Source organism: Lontra canadensis, unplaced genomic scaffold, assembly GCF_010015895.1.
Source record: "Lontra canadensis isolate GAN:19392208 unplaced genomic scaffold, GSC_riverotter_1.0 scaffold15, whole genome shotgun sequence".
Taxonomy (NCBI): domain Eukaryota; kingdom Metazoa; phylum Chordata; class Mammalia; order Carnivora; family Mustelidae; genus Lontra; species Lontra canadensis.
This window is the reverse complement of record NW_022631009.1, coordinates 13,961,085-13,969,364: the sequence shown is the minus strand read 5'-3', so window position 1 is coordinate 13,969,364 and position 8,280 is coordinate 13,961,085. Positions and strand designations below refer to the sequence as shown.

Below are 8,280 nucleotides of genomic sequence, written 5' to 3'. Positions count from 1 at the left end.
ATGTAGAGAATCCTTTATCAAAATGGAAGAGGAATCTCTGGGAGCTACATCCCAGAAAATTTTGTAATTACGTTATTTGGGTTTTTAAAAAGCCATGTTGCACCTGGGTAGCTCAGTGGGTTAAGGCTCTGCCTTCCGCTCAGTTCTTGGTCTCAGGCTCCTGGGATTGAACCCTGCATTGGGCTCTCTGCTCAGTGGGGAGCCTGCTTCCCCCTCTCCTTCTGCCTGCCTCTCTGCCTGCTTGTGATCTCTCTCTCTGTCAAATTAAAAAAAAAAAATCTAAAAAAACAAAAAAACCTATGGTCTCATCTTTTGTCTGGTTAATAAATTTAATTTGTGAAAATATGTGTTGAATCTATTTCTTAAAGTTCTGCCACCACCTTGGGGCATAAGAGAACAGAAATGGAGGGGTTTTTCAGAATGCTCCTTGAGTCCTGTCTGCCCTAGATATGTAGGACCACAAATACACTGTCTAGGAGATCTCTATGATCTCTTCCGGAAGTGGTATTTTAGAAATAGTTTTAGGTCTGGAGAGTCATCCTTAATTTTCTGAAATCGGGGGGGTGGGAAGCAAAAATAATTTTGGAAAATCCACCTATGCATCTTTTGCATAGAGAACAGAACAATAATTCAAACTGGTGACCTGAAGTAACAGAGTTTGTGGCTCGGTATCTTCTGAGGGTCCCCATTACTGTCTGACCCAAGATGATCTCAAGCAATGACCTCAGCCCTCTCCAGGCTGACACATTGTGTATCTCCAAAGTGGTGAGTCAGCTTTATTTTAAGCCCTGAATGGAGTGGGGCTTATTCTCTTCAGGTCCGCAGTGGGCCCCAGGCCAGCAGCAGCTGTCTGCTCAGCGGGTTTCAGCCTGCTGCTCGACATAGACTGACTGAGAGCCCTTGGCAGGGACAAATGAGTTCCCTGTGCTTATGGGGAAATGCTTAAGTTGTCTGCTCTCTCTTTGTTGCTGTTGTTTTACGGTCCAAGTTCCATTTACTGGACATCAGGAAAAGCTGCTCCCTCCTCAGTAGCCATGGAAACAGTCGTTCTCACTGCTACATTGTACCAACACAACTTAACTCCTGAACTAACCAAGAGGGGATGGCAGGTGTTTCGTAATTGAGGGGATCTGACTACACAGCACCACAGGATCTGTATTCTGGCTCTGACTCTTACCCACGCTCTCATATGTACATCTCTTATCTCATTCCCAAAGGTTTAATAGTATGGATACGATAAGAATTCTTTTTATTGTCTTTCTCTTGATTTTAACAAATTGTGTTCCAATTTTTGTCCTCCATTTTCATTAATCATTTGAGTAAACATGCCTGAGATGTTTAAGCTTTAATCTTCTTGCTGAGTTTCCCAATTTGGCTAAGGTAACCAGTCCATGTGAGTCAAGAGGCTCGGTTAGTTCTTATGGAATATCTGAAGACTTTTATTTTTGTGGTGTTTTGGACACTCTCCTCTGATTTTCCTTTGCTTCCTAAGGTCAAATTCTATGGTTAATATCTCTAAAGGATCCTAGGATATGCTAATACCAACTCATGTTGTCTTCTTAGGTTCTGGGGGAGAATTAAGCATTTAAAAATGACCCATGGGAAATAAACCTGACCTAATTCTCTCTTCCCTCTCTTCACTGTTCACATGTACTTCACTCCTCTTTTTCATTTCACTGTAAAATCTTCTCATTCTTCTCTTCATTCAGTTATTTAATAACATTATGCTCAAGCTTGCCATGTTTCAGAGCTTGTACGAGACACTACTAGTGTAATAGAGGCAATAATGGACAAGAGAGAACTTCTCCCTGACTGTTTAGATTCCAGTGAGGAAAACCAACAGTACACAGGTGAATAGAGCCATAAGCAAGAGAACAATGGGTTGCTGTTATAGATACTAATGGAGACAGCTTCCTTTCTACCTGATGTAAAAGCACTCTATCTAGAATTCAGGAGAGCCTTCTCTAAAGAGTTGTATTTGAGCTGAGGTCTCAAGAATGAGACCAACTTGAACATGCAAAGAACTTGGGAGAAATATTTCAGGCAGAGAGAAAGGAAGGGGACAGAAAAGAGCTTGTGGTATTTTAGAGACTGACTGAAATCCAGCATAGCTGGAGGGTAACACAGCATGTCCCCATTTGAACTTGGTGAGGGAGGCTGGGGCCAGATCACATAAGAGTTCTGTAAGTCATAGCAAACTCTTGAAGAACCTCTTTGCAAGGACCTTGTGAGAGCGCTGGTGATTGCCTGCTAAAACCAGGTAAGAATTTCAAGTAAATCATGTTCTTGGTAGATTAAAAGTAAAGACATGTTGAGCCTGAACCTGGGATGAGGGTCAGGTGAGACACTCAAGAAAGTCATTCTCAGGACCACTGTCCACAAAGAAGTACCCAGAAGAACCAGTGTTCGTATTTCCAAGAGCACATTGCATGATGTAATATATACAGCATTGTATGTTCCAGCACCTGGAATGTCTCCTCTCTGTATTTTCCAGGCCATAATTTCACCCACTCAGCTGACCACTTAACTCTATATTCTAGACCTATCTATCAGGCATTTGGGTTGCACAGACCAATGCAAATTTCTACGCAAATCTGGCTGAGCCCATCCTACTTTTAGTCAATTTAGGTTGACTAAAACAACCTCAGCAAACTCCTTTTAGCTTTTTATCCTCATGGTTCTTTTCTATGTGAATGCCTATTGAGTTTGTGTCTTGTACAATATTCCACATATGCTAGTATTTGACTTCTTAAAAATTCTTAATATGCTTTCATCACCTTCCCAGGTTACAGGTTAAAATGTGATCATTTGATTCCTAAATCTCCCCTTCTATTTGTTTTCTGTTGGAGGATTACTATCAAGCTATAAACTCCTAATATTTTGATAATTGTTTTAGAAACATAAAACACAAATGCACTTTCTGCATTGTTTTCCAACACAGAATTTTTTTCAACCCTGCTTCATATGAACAGTATGACTGACTTCCTTAGGCTCTTTGAATAATAGGTTGAGCCAAAGGTGAACTAATATCTTATTATTTGCATTATTGTATTTCAGAGCATGTGACTAACTCTGGTGGAGAAGTAAGAAAAGTCACATATAAAGGACCCAGATGGTAGAACACCACATGTTTGTGTCTTAGTATGAAAAACAGCCCAAGCAAGTAAACCATTCCCAGACATTTATTACATAGCCTGGGTTTGGAATAATTATCGTGCTTCTGGCAAGAGACAAAGGTGGAAAATGGAAATTTAAGTAGAGTTAACATTAAAGGACTTATTGCATTCTTTTCTGAACATAATCACCTGTAACTAGAAAAGCCATAGTTCCATATGTCATGTTCTTTATTGATTTCTGTTAGATATTTGCACTTACTTGAACCAAGCATATATATAGGATGTTGCTAACCTAAATGTTCTTGAAAACTTAATAAAATCAAGTGGTTATTGATAGTAAGACAGTGTGTTTAGAGTATATAGTTAACATTTCAAAATGGAAGCTAATATTTAATAGGATAGAAGTTAATATTTCAAAAACCATAAATAGCATACTTTTGTTAAAATATCTAAAAACATGTCCTCCTTCTAATATTTATATAATTTTCAAATAAGTTGATATAAATTTTGCCCACTCAGTACAAATAGTGGGAATAATTTTGTTTAATCACTTTGTATATATACTTCTGAATGTATATACAAACCCCTTTCTTCATGGTATTTCTTAATACAAAGTCACTATTTTTGAACTGGTATTTCAATATCTCACTGATGTTCTTTCTTTCTTTCTTTCTTTCTTTCTTTCTTTCTTTCTTTCTTTCAGGGAGAGAGGGAGGGACAGAGAGAGGGGCAGAAGGAGAGGGAGAGAATCTCTAGGAGACCCCATGCTGAGCACAGAGCCCCATGCGGCAAAGCTCCATCTCACAACTCTGAGATCATGATCTGAGCCAAAACCAAGAGTTGGGTACTTAACCAACTGAGCCACCCAGGTGCCCCTGATGTTATTTCTTTATTAAAAAAAAAAAAAACAAAAAAAACAAAAAAAAAAAACCACTTTGCTTCTCTACCAAGACTACCTAGTTTATTTGAATAGATTTTTCATGGCCCAGATGAAGATTATACAGCATGACAGCCTTTTGATTAATAAAACTATTAGCTTTTTTTGAAAATTTGGAAAGTATTAAATGGACCAAGACTGACTCCAGCAAATACCTTATTTCAGTTGAATACCACCAACCAAGTACATCTTGCTTCTGTTAGCCTAGATGTAATGACCCAAAAGAGACAGCTACTCAGAACTCCAAAGAGAAAATCACCAATGAACAACTCTATGCATAAATCTTTGTTCTCTTGGTTTTGATAATACAATGCATGGTAATGGGGAAGGATCAAATATTATTCTATATTTCCTGTATGAATTTTATCTTAAGGTATACAGATAGCTAGTGATGCCAAGTTTTTATTTAAGAATAATACAAACTAATCAACTTAAGAGAAGGATTTATAAAATCACCTAAAAATATTCTTTTTTTTCTTACTAACCTAATCTTTTATTTACTACTTTAGTGGGGAGGGTGCACTGTTCCTGGAAGTACTGCGATACCAGGTCGATGCGTGGAGTGGACGGAGCAAACTCCTATTTCAACTCCCTACTCCAAAAATTCATTTAATATATTGTCCTCAGATAGAGGACAATATCAGATATTAAACTGATAAGAACAGATATTACACCTGATCTTAGCCAAAAGGCCGAGAAGCAATCACCTAAAAATATTCTTGAAAAAAAATATATAACTCAGACCAAAGTGTCAAGATTTATATCCAGTCAATAATTCATTTAAGGATTTTATTTACTTATTTGAGAGAGAGACAGAGAGAGCGTGCATGAGAGAGCAAGGGGGTGGGGTGCAGAGGGAGAGGAAGCAGCATATTCTCCACTGAGCAGGGAGAATGACAAGGGGTCAGATTCCAGGACCCTAAGATCATGACCTGAGTCAAAGGCAGACACTTAACTAACTGAGCCACCCAGGTGCCCCTCTGGTAAATAATTTTAAAAGTATTCTGTATGACTGAATTTCAAACACTAGTATAAGGGCTCCTTTTTTTGACAATGGAAATTAAGACCCATACAAGTAAAGGGACTTGGCCCATGTCATGGAGAGATCCAGTGGCTTTTTTTCATACTAGAATTATAAACTACATCTCTTAAATCCTGGTCTTTTGTCCTTTACGATAACAAACTCCTTGTTATTTTGGTGCTCTTTCTATGACACTAGAAGAATGTCCCTGTGGAGTCTACTGGGTAACAAGGCCAGTGAGTCATAAAATGGCTATTGTCTTTATTTTAATTTTCCTAGGAGAAAGAGCCTGAAAAGGAAACAAAGTGACTGAAAACTGAAGCCTTCCTCCCAAGACTTTTTTTAGGGTGAGGTTTATAGAAGTCTATGTTTGCAGTATGTCCAGTGGTCAGAATCATGACTACCCAGTCAATTTAAGCAAAAACTTTGGTTCTTTGTAATTAGGGGGGTCTGTGGGAAGAGGGAGTCTCTAACACATTCTTCCCAGGCGTTGCCATAACTCTCCATGGCTTACTGCTCAGAAAGGAGGAAAAGTATGAGGAAAACAAACAGAGACAGACCTTCTTTGTGCATTGGCCCTTGGTCTGCCAAATCAGCTGGCTGGATGCAGAAGCAATTTCCTTAGTGTTTGCAGCCTTACGCTGACTTCTGCGTGAGGAAGTTGGGCAATATTTATTGTTGAATGGGGCCCTGGGAGATTATTCTTGGAAGGAACAACCTCTGTGAACCTTCGTGTGTTGACTAAAAATCTCTTCTAGCTAGGGTTTCACAAACTAGATGTGATTCTCTCCTTCCAACACAAAAATGACTGGGAAACATAGGAAAATTCTTCAAGTTTAGAAGAAGCCGTATAGATGTGGCTTCTTCTGACTCAAGGTGATTTACTCCTAGAGCACTGCATTAGGGAAGTGTGGAAATAAGGAAATAAACTTTAAGATGCCATGAGCTGCTCTCTAGAATTTTGTGAACCACTGAAATGTAAAAATAACTCTTCACGAATTATTTGTTTAAAGGGCATTTTTTTTTACCTTCCTTTACATGTAACATCATTGGTCAGTTACTAGGAGAGACACAAAAATGAATGAAACATACTCCTTGACATTAAGGCCCTTACACCGTTCTCCATCTTAAAAAAAAAAAAAATTAAAAAAAGTCAGACAATCATAAGAATAAATGAACCATCTGGTATCAATATTAGTCAAATTTACATAGTCCATTAAGTGTCATAAAATAGTCATACAAATGCTCTTTCCCTAAGTTTGTGTCTGAAAATAGGGAGAAAGAGGTGCCAAACACATAACCTTAAGTAGGGATGGGCCAGGGCCTCAGGCTCAGTGTTACGTCATTTTGACTTCAAGGACAATATCTGTCTTCCAGCTCTGTACACTGTCCTCTTGTCATTTGCAGCTGAAGTAAGATTCATGAGCTGGTCTTTTCCAGTGTGACCAGGGCTGACAAGGCTCTCTGGCAAACGAGGTTCACGCTGGCTTCTGCTTCTGTATACACCTTGCAGGGTCTAACTCAACTGACCTTCAGCCCTGCAGTCTGTTCAGTAACCCTTGGTAAGAAGTCATGTGGTCAAACCACTACGACAAGCTCCCAAGCCAGATTCTCAGTTGCCAAGCCCAATTCTCAGTTGTTCTGAAACACAGGGTGACACCAGAAAGTTAACCTTTGGGGACTTCCTCCACATGACCATTTAGCATTGCCAAGTTGCTGTGGCCACTGCCCATCTTGGTGACTGGGAGGTGTTTCTTCAGATGTGACATCTTTCTAGGAGTCTTAATGTGGACAGAGAAGAGCTCTTCTTTGCTTTCAGTGTTTCCTTCACCTCTCTGGAATGTTCTCTTCTTTTTACCACAGAGAAGACATCAGAAAATACCTATCTGACAAACATCTATTTTTCTCTCCCCTTCTCCTTCCCACAAATTCCTGAAAATTCTTAGGCCTGAAAAGGGATGGACATTTCTTCCATTTGCCCCAAATCTTATCTTCTCTTTACATTCATTTAATCCAGATAGAGCATGCCCTCCACACCATAGTGAATATCCTGAGCAAACTTTTTATAACCTAAAAGGGGAACAAAGGCTCTATGGAACCTGAACATTCTACTCTCATAGCAACAGGTTTTTTTTATCTCAAAGGGCAGGAAGCATCTTATTTTTACTCCTCATAGTATCCAAACGTCTGCTGAGGTTAATGGACATTTTGGGTAAATGAGGGTGGAGTTCTCATACTCAGAAAGGCAAAAGGAAAAGCATATTGATAACGTTTACAGCATCACATTGTGTGTGATTGTCATACTTATCATTTGGACTCATTTTATCCATTCCCCACTATAGTCCCAAAGGGCTGATGAGTTAATCATCATGTGAAGAGCGCTCCAGAAAGCAGTAAAACTTAGTTTATTTTCCAATATAATCTCCATGAAACAGTAATGTCAGAAGCTTTTAATAACTACTTGCATTGATGGGAAGTGGTGCCAGAAGTTTCAATAATGATAGAAGCCACCTTTAGGTACATTCAATAGAGCTCTTTTTTCGAAAGTGGTAGTAGAAAAATGAGAGCCAGTGATCTTAAGAACATGACTGTTATGAACACGATATTAATTGTCCTGAGACAGATTACAGGCTGCTGAAGTCTTCCTTTGGTGTCCATTAACCTGCGGTCAATCCCAGGAGGACTGAAGGTGAATATGAAGGAGAACTGCTGCTTTAGGGTTCATTAGCCAGAAGAAGAAAATGGGGAAGAAACTGGAAAAGGCCAATTCCCAGCACAGGGAGCACATGTAAGATATTCTGCACAGGACCTCCAGCCTGTTCTGGAGGAATGTGAGAGAGCCCAAGTCCTTAAACATCAGTGACAGGTTGGTGAACTTGGGGGAAGACAACATCAAATGTTACAGAGGCTTCTTACCTTTCTCTTCTTCTCTTCCCCTACATTGAGGCCTGGGAAAAGTGACGGACTCATGTTAGATCACAATGGAAATGACTATATCTATATAATTACTATTTAAAGTACTTTAATTTCTCATTTTATATTGCTGATTTAGCCTCATTCCTTAAGAATTTAAGTGTTGTTCACTTTTTTATTATTATTATTATTATTATTATTATTACGTTGTAAGCACCAAATCATTCCTGGGTCAGTGAGTTCTAAAGCTCATCTGGCTTCCGAATAAGAGACAGATACTGACACTACTTCTT

The 8,280-nt window shown here is 39.0% G+C and overlaps 1 non-coding gene across 1 annotated transcript; it reads right to left on the bottom strand.

Annotated features, from left to right (window-relative positions):
• Window positions 1-4,565: 4,565 nt before the first annotated feature.
• LOC116868454 lies at window positions 4,566-4,757 on the bottom strand. Its single transcript, XR_004382846.1, has one exon. It is a non-coding gene; the product is annotated as a U2 spliceosomal RNA (small nuclear RNA).
• Window positions 4,758-8,280: the final 3,523 nt, after the last annotated feature.